Source organism: Hyla sarda, unplaced genomic scaffold, assembly GCF_029499605.1.
Source record: "Hyla sarda isolate aHylSar1 unplaced genomic scaffold, aHylSar1.hap1 scaffold_1461, whole genome shotgun sequence".
Classification (NCBI taxonomy): Eukaryota; Metazoa; Chordata; class Amphibia; order Anura; family Hylidae; genus Hyla; species Hyla sarda.
Window position 1 is genome coordinate 74433 of NW_026608092.1, and position 15283 is coordinate 89715.

The 15283-nt window shown below is 43.3% G+C and overlaps 3 non-coding genes and 1 pseudogene across 3 annotated transcripts; all 4 read right to left on the reverse strand.

Moving 5' to 3' along the window:
• Positions 1-1619: 1619 nt before the first annotated feature.
• Positions 1620-1796, reverse strand: LOC130308112 (U2 spliceosomal RNA; annotated as a pseudogene).
• Positions 1797-8605: 6809 nt separating this feature from the next.
• On the reverse strand, positions 8606-8796 carry LOC130308104 (U2 spliceosomal RNA). Its single transcript, XR_008857155.1, has one exon. It is a non-coding gene; the product is annotated as a U2 spliceosomal RNA (small nuclear RNA).
• Positions 8797-10892: 2096 nt separating this feature from the next.
• LOC130308105 (U2 spliceosomal RNA) lies at positions 10893-11083 on the reverse strand. Its single transcript, XR_008857156.1, has one exon. It is a non-coding gene; the product is annotated as a U2 spliceosomal RNA (small nuclear RNA).
• A 2123-nt stretch (positions 11084-13206) lies between these two features.
• LOC130308106 (U2 spliceosomal RNA) lies at positions 13207-13397 on the reverse strand. The gene has a single exon (XR_008857157.1). It is a non-coding gene; the product is annotated as a U2 spliceosomal RNA (small nuclear RNA).
• Positions 13398-15283: the final 1886 nt, after the last annotated feature.

Genomic DNA, 15283 nt, shown 5'->3' on the forward strand with positions numbered 1-15283 from the left:
CAGGCAGAGCAGTGCTGATGCTCCTCATAAAGCTGTCGCTGCTGTGAAGGTTCTAGGTGACATCACAAATCCCTATGGTTACATACACAACAAAGCTGGGTTGTTGTTGTTTACACTCTGCAAGGCCTGTGGAAGTGAGTGACATCATAGCACTGTAGTTCTGAGGGTTCTAGATGGATGCAACAATCTCCTGTTGCTTCTATGAAGGCCATAATAGACGACATCACCAAACAGCTCCATAGTCACATACACAGCAAAGGAGAGATGTTGTTTACACCTAGTGATGTCAGTGGTATTGAGTGACATCACAGCACAGTGCTAAGGCTCCTGGGCCTGGACACAGCAGCGGCTGCAATATCTCAACGGAGAATACGTTTATATATATGTGTGTGTGTGCGCGTATATATATATATATATATATATATATATATATATATATATATTTCTCCGCCGAAATCACTTTTAAACCCATTTCCACCTTTTTTTCCCTTCTCTTCCTCTTACTTTTTTTTCACGTTTTTTTACGTTTTTCTCCTTTTCGCCTCTTTTCTGGGCGTATTATTCTTCTTTTTCTTCTTTTTTTTCGTCTAATGCATACCCCATCAGTGCAGCAATGCTTATTCAATACCGCCAGCAGATGGAGACACTGGGGGATAATTTTCTAAGGATTTATACTGATTTTTCCTGTCTGAATTTGTCGCACAGAAAGTTGCAGGCCAAATATGTGTGACATTTCTGCGACTTTAGCTTCTAGAGCATTTTTACAACATTATACATAGGTGCTGAATACATAAAAAGCGACTGTTCAGCGACAGACAAGTCGCATCGGCTGAAAGTAGGCCAGAATGTCAGTCCATGTTGGAGCAGGTTTAGATACAGTCTAAAGCATAGATCTCAAAGTCTGTGCACAGAATTTAGCAAGGGCCTCGCACCTTCTGATGCATCAGGTAGGTGCACAATAGCATAGCCTAACCCTCTGTACTTTGGTCTATATTGATGCGGGACATAGACAGCCAGCTGATGACCAATCCATTAGTGCAATGGATGGCTGGAAGCATTTGTCTTTGCCTTTGCAATACCACAGAAGCAATGCATGGTCAATGTACAGCAATGACACACCTGTGTGAACAGCCAGGAGACCCCCCCCCCCATGTTATGTTACATAGTTACATAGTTAGTACGGTCGAAAAAAGACATATGTCCATCAAGTTCAACCAGGGAATTAAGGGGTAGGGGTGTGGCGCGATATTGGGGAAGGGATGAGATTTTATATTTCTTCATAAGCATTAATCTTATTTTGTCAATTAGGAACATTCAGCACCCACCCGCTATCAAGGCAGCTGCCTATCATGTCATGCCCTACCTGCACAGGTGTGCTGCCTACTCAAATGATCCAATTAAGGAGGCCATTTAGTCAGCAGCAGCAGAAGTCCTGTGCCTGGACGCTCCAACAGGGGCCAGACACAAGCAGAAGCAGAAGCAGCAGAAGCAGCAGCAGCACCACCTTTTGTTTTTTGGCTGCAGCAGCAGCAGCAGCAAGGCCCACAGGGCTGGCTAGCTGGCTAGCCAGCAAGCAGGTAGCAATGAAAGTAGGAATCTTTCTTTTTAACCCTGTAAGGGGGTGGTGCACTGTACCCGAAGATACTGCCATATCGGGTCAATGCATAGGGCGACGGAAGCAAGCTTCGAAATCGGCCCCCGTTCTCAAAAATCCATTTAATATATGGTCCCCAGATAGGGGACGTATCAGATATTAAACTGATAAGAACAGATTTTTTTACTTTTAGATATAATATTCTTAGACTAAAAGACCTTACGCAGTCCAGATTACACTTAGTCTGCTAAAAGCATATTCCACAGATGTAGATTCCAAAGACTTTTAGCCACTTTGTGACCTAATCTTTTTTTATCCAATAAATAGAAAACATACATCTCACTAAGAGCTAGGCGAACACAATCTTTAGAGGTAATAGTGTCTCTTTTAAAAAGAAGAATATTCCTTGTCTTCCATAGTGCAATTTTAATACAATTTATACTAATCCACAAAACCCGAGACTTCTCCACAGATAAAACATTATAAAATCCATATAAAATAACTTCATGATTTAAAAAATTAAGATCAGAAATCAATTTTAGTAAGGGTCCTATCAAATGCCATATCTCTTGGGCGTAAAAACAGTTCCAAAAAATGTGTAAAACTGTTTCCTCACTAGGACATCCCATTCTCGGGCACTTTGCACTACGACACAATCCTCTTCTGTGTTGGAATTCTCTGGTAGGCAAACATTGATGTGCTATCTGCCAGGCCAGATCTTTTAAGTCATTAGATAAGAATCCCATATTCACCATCCTCCAAACTCTTAGAGATTTCTCAGTGGAATAATTAGATATTAAGCAAATCTGTTCTATCTTCCTGATTTCAGGAACTAATTTTCGTGCATTACTACAAATTTCTTGACTAAAATTAGCAATGCCATAAATACGAATAATCTTTTCTAAAACCACATAGTGCGCTGGGGGAATAAATAAGATTGGGGAGGTTAAAGGTAAGGTTATCCACTTTCTTTTTCTAAAAATGTGACCTGCAGCATATTTTAAAAAATAAGACCAATAACAGTTTCTTTGCAAGCCATTAAAACACATAGAAAAAAAGTGAATATATAAAAACCTTTTTAAATCAGGCACATCCTTACCCCCCAATTTCTTTGTCTTCATCATTACATCTCTCCTGAGTTTATCCATTTTAGACCCCCATAAAAAATGAAAGCAAATCTTGTTTAAAAACTTTAAGGTGCGTTCACTCGGTGGGAAAACCAAGCTTAAATATAGCATGATAGGTAGCAACAAAGCTTTCATTATCAGTACTTTTCCTTCTATTGTTAATTTCCTCATTTTCCAAAAACTTATTTTCTTTTGCACTTTCTCTTTGACGATGGACCAGCTTTCCTCTCCATTATTTTCATTGTCAAAGATGACACCCAAGATTTTGATTTTATCATATTGCACATTCACCTCCGTATTGCCCCAATTCCCTATTGCAAAGCAATCACATTTATTTTTATTTAATTTGAAGCCAGAGCCCTCACAAAAAAATTCTGTCTGTCTGATAGCACGTTTCAGGGATGGTTCATCTGAACATAGAATATTAACATCATCCATGTATGCTATCGTCTTTACGCTCTGTCCTCCACTTCCAGGGATTGGCACTCCTCTAATGAGCTTATCTTTTCTCAAAACATTTAACAGAGGTTCTATTGCACATATGAAAAGAATGGGTGATAGGGGGCACCCCTGTTTCACCCCAGACTGTAAACATACCTCTTGGGATAAAAAACCGTTAATTAAAATACGACTAAAACAGTTTTTATATAAAAGTGCAATTTTTCCAACAATAAAATCAGGAAAATTCATTTTCTTTAAAACCAACCATAAAAAATCATGAGAAACACGGTCATAAGCCTTTTGAAAATCCAAGGATAAAATTGCCAATTTCTGATCACATTGTTTCTGATACCATAAAACATCTTTTACAAGGTTTAGATGATCACTTATTTTCCTTCCAGGTACTCCGCATACTTGGTCACTGTGTATAACCTTAGCAATTACCTGCTTGAGCCTATTTGCTAAAATTTTTGCTAAAACCTTATAGTCTGTATTTAGCAGGGTAATAGGCCTCCAATTTTCTAATTTAGAGATGTCTCCTTTTTTAAAAATTAGAGTAACAACACCATCTCTCCAGGACGCAGGTAAAATCTCAGATTTAAAAGCACAGTTAAAAATACCTAAAAGATCATCTTTTAAAATGGACCAAAAACACAGATAAAATTCAACTGGCAACCCATCCGAACCAGGTGTTTTACCATTTAAAAAACTCTTAAAAGTGCTTAAAAGTTCAGGTAAAAAGATTTCATCACAAAGGCTCTCTTGGTCAGTTTTGTCAAGTTTTGAATCCAAGGTATCTAAAACATCATTAGTAAAGGAAATATCAATATCTTTTTTATTAAAAAGCTCCTGATAAAATACTTGTGCTTCTCGCAACATCTCTTCATTAGTTATCTTCCCTTCTATTACAGATATCATTTCTTTCTTTCCCACCACCTTCTTAAAAAAGAATCTCGAACACTTTTCATCATTCTCCAGACATTGCACCTTGCTGTTAAAAATCATTTCTTTTCCTTTTTGACTAATGGCATTTTTTATTTCATTCTTTGTCTGAGCAATAACATCATCCATCTCAAGCCCGGCTTGCTTTAGTTTATAATATGTTTGGATTTTAGTGTTTAACATTTTAAACCATAACTTTTTCTCCTTAGCCTTTTGGATGCCCACACGGATAAAAAACTGTTTAGTCCTCTTTTTAACATCCTCCCACCAATCCAAAATATTTTTATATTGGGATTGACGCAATCTCCATTTGTTATAAGCAGCAATAAAATCATTTTTTGTTTTCATGTCCTCTAATAAAGTAGTGTTGAGCTTCCAAACGCCTCTGCCTTTCTCTAGGCCAGGTAAAGTGACATGTGCATATAATAACTTATGATCAGAGAAAATATTTGATAAAAGAGAAACATCAACTAGATTAAAACTTTCCGATAAAAAAATAAAATCAATCCTGGATTTGCAGACATTATTTTCCCATGTGTAACCAGGGTCGTCTGGGTATTTTCTCTTCCAGACATCGATAAAGTTAAAATCCTCAGTCATACTCTTAATCTGTTTCTCTGTTTTATCCACTCTGACATGCACACTTCCACTCTCACGATGATCACCACTCATACAACAATTAAAATCTCCAGCCATTAAAATAGGTGTTGAACCTGGGATAAAAGCCTGAATATCATTAATCAAGTCGGCTCTCTCATTTTTTTCAGGAGAAGCATAGATGTTAAAAAGCTTAATCTCCGAGCCATTGTACTTAATATTAACTAATAGCGCTCTACCAGGTATAATTTCTAAGAAGGACAAAACTTGTACATCTGAACCTCTAAACAAGATCCCAACACCTGAAGATCTGTTCAGATTGTCACCCGACCAGACCGATGGTCCCAAAGTCCAGCCACGACAAAGGTCCTCATAATTTGGACTATGTTCAATTCCACATTCTTGTAAAAAGAACAGAGAACAGTCCAAGGTCTCTAAAAAACTAAACAAAGCAGCCCTTCTCGTAGGGCTCTTTAGACCTCTCACATTAAGAGAGGAGCACTTTAAGGAAGCTATTCGCTACTGGAGTTTGAGTCCGATATGAAACCCACAGGTGACTCCGGGCTTTCGAACTCTTTGATATTTTTTGGATCGGACGCTGATCTTATAGAAGGCCTCCATGCATGTTGACTGTCCTCACATTCGTCTGAGCTTTTTTTGACAGGCCGTTTAATACCAAGTTGTGGCTCATCTCCGAGTTCCTTCTTCCGCTTGATCTCCTTCACGCCAACCTCCATGGCTTCACTGCTCACTAGTGACCCTCCACCGCCAGAACCCTCCACAGAAGGTCTCCCCTCTGTCTCAGGCACAGCAGCAGAAAGGTCCATAAGCTCCGCCACGACATCAGAAGTTACAGCCGGCTTTTCTGAAGGCGCCTCAGACCGCTGGGGTGCTTTCGCAGGTGGTACTTCAGCTTGCACTACACCCACTCTCCCCGCTACACGGTCAGCCCACGATCTAGCTACACTGGAACGGAGACTGCAATCTTTAAAGGCATGGCCTTCTTCACCACAAATGTTGCAGACGATTTTAGCACAGTCCTTAGAAACATGGCCTTCTTGATTGCACCGACCACAGCGAACTGTAGTGTCCGTGCAAACTTCCATAGTATGTCCGAATTTCTTACATTTCCTACAAAAAGTAGGCATCTCGGGATAAAACAAATAGCCCTTATCCCGACCGATAGAAAAGTTGGAGGGTGGATGACACAACCCTCCAATGCCAGTAGCATCCTCCTTCATTTTCACAAAAAACTTATGTTTCCCCGTCCATAGGTCTTCTGAATTCATCACCTTATGGGAATACTTAACAGAACTGCAGTATTTCCCCAAAAAGAGCTCAATATGGGACACAGTCACAAAGGGATTGTGCATACACACAACTAGAGGAATATCGCCTCCAGTATACAACACTGTGACCGTGATCCCATCAAGCTCAGCAAGGTCTTGATTGCTTTTCAGCTTCTCAAAAAGATTCTGGCATGCATAAGCAGAGTCCAGAGTTAGGATGAAGCTGCCCTTCCGAGGATCTCTGAGACAGACGATGTTCTCTTTCTTCACCCCAAGAAGCTTGTAGAGAGTTTCTTTCACAAAATAAGAAAGTTGGACGAGTTCTTGCTTGTCTTCATCAACATCAAAGCGAAAGGAAAAACGAATCCGCGTTTCACCGGATGTAAGGTAACGGATGCGAACACCCATCTTGTCGATCGCCTTTTCGGTTCCTCGTAGCAGCCCCCCTTGAAAAAGGTAGGACAAACTCCCAGGATCCTCCTGACCAGACACTTGATCTAGCCAAAAGGCCGAGAAGCGATAACCGTGAAAGGGGCGGGCCCAACAAGGTCCCCTTCATGGGCACTATCACTGCTTGCTGTCAGGGAGGCTGCCAGACAATTTTCCATGCACACTCTGGGCTGGGGGGCAGTCAACCACCAGTACACACAGCAGAACCTAAACCCATACCATTATTGCTAAGCAGCAAGACAGGGGCCCATTGCACTCCCACGGGGCCTTTTTAAATGCAATCCATAACCCGGATTTGCCAGGAACCCTTCTTACTCCTCCTACTTGCATGTGACACTGGGCTTAGGATCTGCATAGGAAACACACACACAAGCACACACCTACCTTTGTTGCCTGCAGATGCCTCCTTGGCTGTCCCCAAACGGTATCAAACCAACACCCACGGGAAGCTGTAAGCATAGAGGACATGCCTGCACCCCATTGGACTTACCTGTGTGGGTTAAATCCGGGTTATTTGACAACCTATGGCGGTGATGGTTCTGCTCAGGCAGAGCAGTGCTGATGCTCCTCATAAAGCTGTCGCTGCTGTGAAGGTTCTAGGTGACATCACAAATCCCTATGGTTACATACACAACAAAGCTGGGTTGTTGTTGTTTACACTCTGCAAGGCCTGTGGAAGTGAGTGACATCATAGCACTGTAGTTCTGAGGGTTCTAGATGGATGCAACAATCTCCTGTTGCTTCTATGAAGGCCATAATAGACGACATCACCAAACAGCTCCATAGTCACATACACAGCAAAGGAGAGATGTTGTTTACACCTAGTGATGTCAGTGGTATTGAGTGACATCACAGCACAGTGCTAAGGCTCCTGGGCCTGGACACAGCAGCGGCTGCAATATCTCAACGGAGAATACGTTTATATATATGTGTGTGTGTGCGCGTATATATATATATATATATATATATATATATATATATATATATATTTCTCCGCCGAAATCACTTTTAAACCCATTTCCACCTTTTTTTCCCTTCTCTTCCTCTTACTTTTTTTTCACGTTTTTTTACGTTTTTCTCCTTTTCGCCTCTTTTCTGGGCGTATTATTCTTCTTTTTCTTCTTTTTTTTCGTCTAATGCATACCCCATCAGTGCAGCAATGCTTATTCAATACCGCCAGCAGATGGAGACACTGGGGGATAATTTTCTAAGGATTTATACTGATTTTTCCTGTCTGAATTTGTCGCACAGAAAGTTGCAGGCCAAATATGTGTGACATTTCTGCGACTTTAGCTTCTAGAGCATTTTTACAACATTATACATAGGTGCTGAATACATAAAAAGCGACTGTTCAGCGACAGACAAGTCGCATCGGCTGAAAGTAGGCCAGAATGTCAGTCCATGTTGGAGCAGGTTTAGATACAGTCTAAAGCATAGATCTCAAAGTCTGTGCACAGAATTTAGCAAGGGCCTCGCACCTTCTGATGCATCAGGTAGGTGCACAATAGCATAGCCTAACCCTCTGTACTTTGGTCTATATTGATGCGGGACATAGACAGCCAGCTGATGACCAATCCATTAGTGCAATGGATGGCTGGAAGCATTTGTCTTTGCCTTTGCAATACCACAGAAGCAATGCATGGTCAATGTACAGCAATGACACACCTGTGTGAACAGCCAGGAGACCCCCCCCCCCATGTTATGTTACATAGTTACATAGTTAGTACGGTCGAAAAAAGACATATGTCCATCAAGTTCAACCAGGGAATTAAGGGGTAGGGGTGTGGCGCGATATTGGGGAAGGGATGAGATTTTATATTTCTTCATAAGCATTAATCTTATTTTGTCAATTAGGAACATTCAGCACCCACCCGCTATCAAGGCAGCTGCCTATCATGTCATGCCCTACCTGCACAGGTGTGCTGCCTACTCAAATGATCCAATTAAGGAGGCCATTTAGTCAGCAGCAGCAGAAGTCCTGTGCCTGGACGCTCCAACAGGGGCCAGACACAAGCAGAAGCAGAAGCAGCAGAAGCAGCAGCAGCACCACCTTTTGTTTTTTGGCTGCAGCAGCAGCAGCAGCAAGGCCCACAGGGCTGGCTAGCTGGCTAGCCAGCAAGCAGGTAGCAATGAAAGTAGGAATCTTTCTTTTTAACCCTGTAAGGGGGTGGTGCACTGTACCCGAAGATACTGCCATATCGGGTCAATGCATAGGGCGACGGAAGCAAGCTTCGAAATCGGCCCCCGTTCTCAAAAATCCATTTAATATATGGTCCCCAGATAGGGGACGTATCAGATATTAAACTGATAAGAACAGATACTACACTTGATCTTAGCCAAAAGGCCGAGAAGCGATAACCGTGAAAGGGGCGGGCCCAACAAGGTCCCCTTCATGGGCACTATCACTGCTTGCTGTCAGGGAGGCTGCCAGACAATTTTCCATGCACACTCTGGGCTGGGGGGCAGTCAACCACCAGTACACACAGCAGAACCTAAACCCATACCATTATTGCTAAGCAGCAAGACAGGGGCCCATTGCACTCCCACGGGGCCTTTTTAAATGCAATCCATAACCCGGATTTGCCAGGAACCCTTCTTACTCCTCCTACTTGCATGTGACACTGGGCTTAGGATCTGCATAGGAAACACACACACAAGCACACACCTACCTTTGTTGCCTGCAGATGCCTCCTTGGCTGTCCCCAAACGGTATCAAACCAACACCCACGGGAAGCTGTAAGCATAGAGGACATGCCTGCACCCCATTGGACTTACCTGTGTGGGTTAAATCCGGGTTATTTGACAACCTATGGCGGTGATGGTTCTGCTCAGGCAGAGCAGTGCTGATGCTCCTCATAAAGCTGTCGCTGCTGTGAAGGTTCTAGGTGACATCACAAATCCCTATGGTTACATACACAACAAAGCTGGGTTGTTGTTGTTTACACTCTGCAAGGCCTGTGGAAGTGAGTGACATCATAGCACTGTAGTTCTGAGGGTTCTAGATGGATGCAACAATCTCCTGTTGCTTCTATGAAGGCCATAATAGACGACATCACCAAACAGCTCCATAGTCACATACACAGCAAAGGAGAGATGTTGTTTACACCTAGTGATGTCAGTGGTATTGAGTGACATCACAGCACAGTGCTAAGGCTCCTGGGCCTGGACACAGCAGCGGCTGCAATATCTCAACGGAGAATACGTTTATATATATGTGTGTGTGTGCGCGTATATATATATATATATATATATATATATATATATATATATATTTCTCCGCCGAAATCACTTTTAAACCCATTTCCACCTTTTTTTCCCTTCTCTTCCTCTTACTTTTTTTTCACGTTTTTTTACGTTTTTCTCCTTTTCGCCTCTTTTCTGGGCGTATTATTCTTCTTTTTCTTCTTTTTTTTCGTCTAATGCATACCCCATCAGTGCAGCAATGCTTATTCAATACCGCCAGCAGATGGAGACACTGGGGGATAATTTTCTAAGGATTTATACTGATTTTTCCTGTCTGAATTTGTCGCACAGAAAGTTGCAGGCCAAATATGTGTGACATTTCTGCGACTTTAGCTTCTAGAGCATTTTTACAACATTATACATAGGTGCTGAATACATAAAAAGCGACTGTTCAGCGACAGACAAGTCGCATCGGCTGAAAGTAGGCCAGAATGTCAGTCCATGTTGGAGCAGGTTTAGATACAGTCTAAAGCATAGATCTCAAAGTCTGTGCACAGAATTTAGCAAGGGCCTCGCACCTTCTGATGCATCAGGTAGGTGCACAATAGCATAGCCTAACCCTCTGTACTTTGGTCTATATTGATGCGGGACATAGACAGCCAGCTGATGACCAATCCATTAGTGCAATGGATGGCTGGAAGCATTTGTCTTTGCCTTTGCAATACCACAGAAGCAATGCATGGTCAATGTACAGCAATGACACACCTGTGTGAACAGCCAGGAGACCCCCCCCCCCATGTTATGTTACATAGTTACATAGTTAGTACGGTCGAAAAAAGACATATGTCCATCAAGTTCAACCAGGGAATTAAGGGGTAGGGGTGTGGCGCGATATTGGGGAAGGGATGAGATTTTATATTTCTTCATAAGCATTAATCTTATTTTGTCAATTAGGAACATTCAGCACCCACCCGCTATCAAGGCAGCTGCCTATCATGTCATGCCCTACCTGCACAGGTGTGCTGCCTACTCAAATGATCCAATTAAGGAGGCCATTTAGTCAGCAGCAGCAGAAGTCCTGTGCCTGGACGCTCCAACAGGGGCCAGACACAAGCAGAAGCAGAAGCAGCAGAAGCAGCAGCAGCACCACCTTTTGTTTTTTGGCTGCAGCAGCAGCAGCAGCAGCAAGGCCCACAGGGCTGGCTAGCTGGCTAGCCAGCAAGCAGGTAGCAATGAAAGTAGGAATCTTTCTTTTTAACCCTGTAAGGGGGGTGGTGCACTGTACCCGAAGATACTGCCATATCGGGTCAATGCATAGGGCGACGGAAGCAAGCTTCGAAATCGGCCCCCGTTCTCAAAAATCCATTTAATATATGGTCCCCAGATAGGGGACGTATCAGATATTAAACTGATAAGAACAGATACTACACTTGATCTTAGCCAAAAGGCCGAGAAGCGATAACCGTGTGAAAGGGGCGGGCCCAACAAGGTCCCCTTCATGGGCACTATCACTGCTTGCTGTCAGGGAGGCTGCCAGACAATTTTCCATGCACACTCTGGGCTGGGGGGCAGTCAACCACCAGTACACACAGCAGAACCTAACCCATACCATTATTGCTAAGCAGCAAGACAAGGGGCCCATTGCACTCCCACGGGGCCTTTTTAAATGCAATCCATAACCCGGATTTGCCAGGAACCCTTCTTACTCCTCCTACTTGCATGTGACACTGGGCTTAGGATCTGCATAGGAAACACACACACAAGCACACACCTACCTTTGTTGCCTGCAGATGCCTCCTTGGCTGTCCCCAAAACGGTATCAAACCAACACCCACGGGAAGCTGTAAGCATAGAGGACATGCCTGCACCCCATTGGACTTTCCTGTGTGGGTTAAATCCGGGTTATTTGACAACCTATGGCGGGTGATGGTTCTGCTCAGGCAGAGCAGTGCTTGATGCTCCTCATAAAGCTGTCCGCTGCTGTGAAGGGTTCTAGGTGATACATCACAAATCCCTATGGTTACATACACAACAAAGCTGGGTTGTTGTTGTTTACACTCTGCAAGGCCTGTGGAAGTGAGTGACATCATAGCACTGTAGTTCTGAGGGTTCTAGATGGATGCAACAATCTCCTGTTGCTTCTATGAAGGCCATAATAGACGACATCACCCAAACAGCTCCATAGTCACATACACAGCAAAGGAGAGATGTTGTTTACACCTAGTGATGTCAGTGGTATTGAGTGACATCACAGCACAGTGCTAAGGCTCCTGGGCCTGGACACAGCAGCGGCTGCAATATCTCAACGGAGAATACGTTATATATATATGTGTGTGTGTGCGCGTATATATATATATATATATATATATATATATATATATATATATATATATATATATTTCTCCGCCGAAATCACTTTTAAACCCATTTCCACCTTTTTTTCCCTTCTCTTCCTCTTACTTTTTTTTCACGTTTTTTTACGTTTTTTCCTTTTCGCCTCTTTTCTGGGCGTATTATTCTTCTTTTTCTTCTTTTTTTTCGTCTAATGCATACCCCATCAGTGCAGCAATGCTTATTCAATACCGCCAGCAGATGGAGACACTGGGGGATAATTTTCTAAGGATTTATACTGATTTTTCCTGTCTGAATTTGTCGCACAGAAAGTTGCAGGCCAAATATTGTGTGACATTTCTGCGACTTTAGCTTCTAGAGCATTTTTACAACATTATACATAGGTGCTGAATACATAAAAAGCGACTGTTCAGCGACAGACAAGTCGCATCGGCTGAAAAGTAGGCCAGAATGTCAGTCCCATGTTGGAGCAGGTTTAGATACAGTCTAAAGCATAGATCTCAAAGTCTGTGCACAGAATTTAGCAAGGGCCTCGCACCTTCTGATGCATCAGGTAGGTGCACAATAGCATAGCCTAACCCTCTGTACTTTGGTCTATATTGATGCGGGACATAGACAGCCAGCTGATGACCAATCCATTAGTGCAATGGATGGCTGGAAGCATTTGTCTTTGCCTTTGCAATACCACAGAAGCAATGCATGGTCAATGTACAGCAATGACACACCTGTGTGAACAGCCAGGAGACCCCCCCCCCCCATGTTATGTTACATAGTTACATAGTTAGTACGGTCGAAAAAAGACATATGTCCATCAAGTTCAACCAGGGAATTAAGGGGTAGGGGTGTGGCGCGATATTGGGGAAGGGATGAGATTTTATATTTCTTCATAAGCATTAATCTTATTTTGTCAATTAGGAACATTCAGCACCCACCCGCTATCAAGGCAGCTGCCTATCATGTCATGCCCTACCTGCACAGGTGTGCTGCCCTACTCAAATGATCCAATTAAGGAGGCCATTTTAGTCAGCAGCAGCAGAAGTCCTGTGCCTGGACGCTCCAACAGGGGCCAGACACAAGCAGAAGCAGAAGCAGCAGAAGCAGCAGCAGCACCACCTTTTGTTTTTTGGCTGCAGCAGCAGCAGCAGCAGCAAGGCCCACAGGGCTGGCTAGCTGGCTAGCCAGCAAGCAGGTAGCAATGAAAGTAGGAATCTTTCTTTTTAACCCTGTAAGGGGGTGGTGCACTGTACCCGAAGATACTGCCATATCGGGTCAATGCATAGGGCGACGGAAGCAAGCTTCGAAATCGGCCCCCGTTCTCAAAAATCCATTTAATATATGGTCCCCAGATAGGGGACGTATCAGATATTAAACTGATAAGAACAGATACTACACTTGATCTTAGCCAAAAGGCCGAGAAGCGATAACCGTGAAAGGGGCGGGCCCCAACAAGGTCCCCCTTCATGGGCACTATCACTGCTTGCTGTCAGGAGGCTGCCAGACAATTTTCCATGCACACTCTGGGCTGGGGGGCAGTCAACCACCAGTACACACAGCAGAACCTAAACCCATACCATTATTGCTAAGCAGCAAGACAGGGGGCCCATTGCACTCCACGGGGCCTTTTTAAATGCAAATCCATAACCCGGATTTGCCAGGAACCCTTCTTACTCCTCCTACTTGCATGTGACACTGGGCTTAGGATCTGCATAGGAAACACACACACAAGCACACACCTACCTTTGTTGCCTGCAGATGCCTCCTTGGCTGTCCCCAAACGGTATCAAACCAACACCCACGGGGAAGCTGTAAGCATAGAGGACATGCCTGCACCCCATTGGACTTACCTGTGTGGGTTAAATCCGGGTTATTTGACAACCTATGGCGGTGATGGTTTCTGCTCAGGCAGAGCAGTGCTGATGCTCCTCATAAAGCTGTCGCTGCTGTGAAGGTTCTAGGTGACATCACAAATCCCTATGGTTACATACACAACAAAGCTGGGTTGTTGTTGTTTACACTCTGCAAGGCCTGTGGAAGTGAGTGACATCATAGCACTGTAGTTCTGAGGGTTCTAGATGGATGCAACAATCTCCTGTTGCTTCTATGAAGGCCATAATAGACGACATCACCAAACAGCTCCATAGTCACATACACAGCAAAGGAGAGATGTTGTTTACACCTAGTGATGTCAGTGGTATTGAGTGACATCACAGCACAGTGCTAAGGCTCCTGGGCCTGGACACAGCAGCGGCTGCAATATCTCAACGGAGAATACGTTTATATATATGTGTGTGTGTGCGCGTAATATATATATATATATATATATTTAATATATATATATATTTCTCCGCCGAAATCACTTTTAAACCCATTTCCACCTTTTTTTCCCTTCTCTTCCTCTTACTTTTTTTTCACGTTTTTTTACGTTTTTCTCCTTTTCGCCTCTTTTCTGGGCGTATTATTCTTCTTTTTCTTCTTTTTTTTCGTCTAATGCATACCCCATCAGTGCAGCAATGCTTATTCAATACGCCAGCAGATGGAGACACTGGGGGATAATTTTCTAAGGATTTATACTGATTTTTCCTGTCTGAATTTGTCGCACAGAAAGTTGCAGGCCAAATATGTGTGACATTTCTGCGACTTTAGCTTCTAGAGCATTTTTACAACATTATACATAGGTGCTGAATACATAAAAAGCGACTGTTCAGCGACAGACAAGTCGCATCGGCTGCCATGTTGGAGCAGGTTTAGATACAGTCTAAAGCATAGATCTCAAAGTCTGTGCACAGAATTTAGCAAGGGCCTCGCACCTTCTGATGCATCAGGTAGGTGCACAATAGCATAGCCTAACCCTCTGTACTTTGGTCTATATTGATGCGGGACATAGGACAGCCAGCTGATGACCAATCCATTAGTGCAATGGATGGCTGGAAGCATTTGTCTTTGCCTTTGCAATACCACAGAAGCAATGCATGGTCAATGTACAGCAATGACACACCTGTGTGAACAGCCAGGAGACCCCCCCCCCCCCATGTTATGTTACATAGTTACATAGTTAGTACGGTCGAAAAAAGACATATGTCCATCAAGTTCAACCAGGAATTAAGGGGTAGGGGTGTGGCGCGATATTGGGGAAGGGATGAGATTTTATATTTCTTCATAAGCATTAATCTTATTTTGTCAATTAGGAACATTCAGCACCCACCCGCTATCAAGGCAGCTGCCTATCATGTCATGCCCTACCTGCACAGGTGTGCTGCCTACTCAAATGATCCAATTAAGGAGGCCATTTAGTCAGCAGCAGCAGAAGT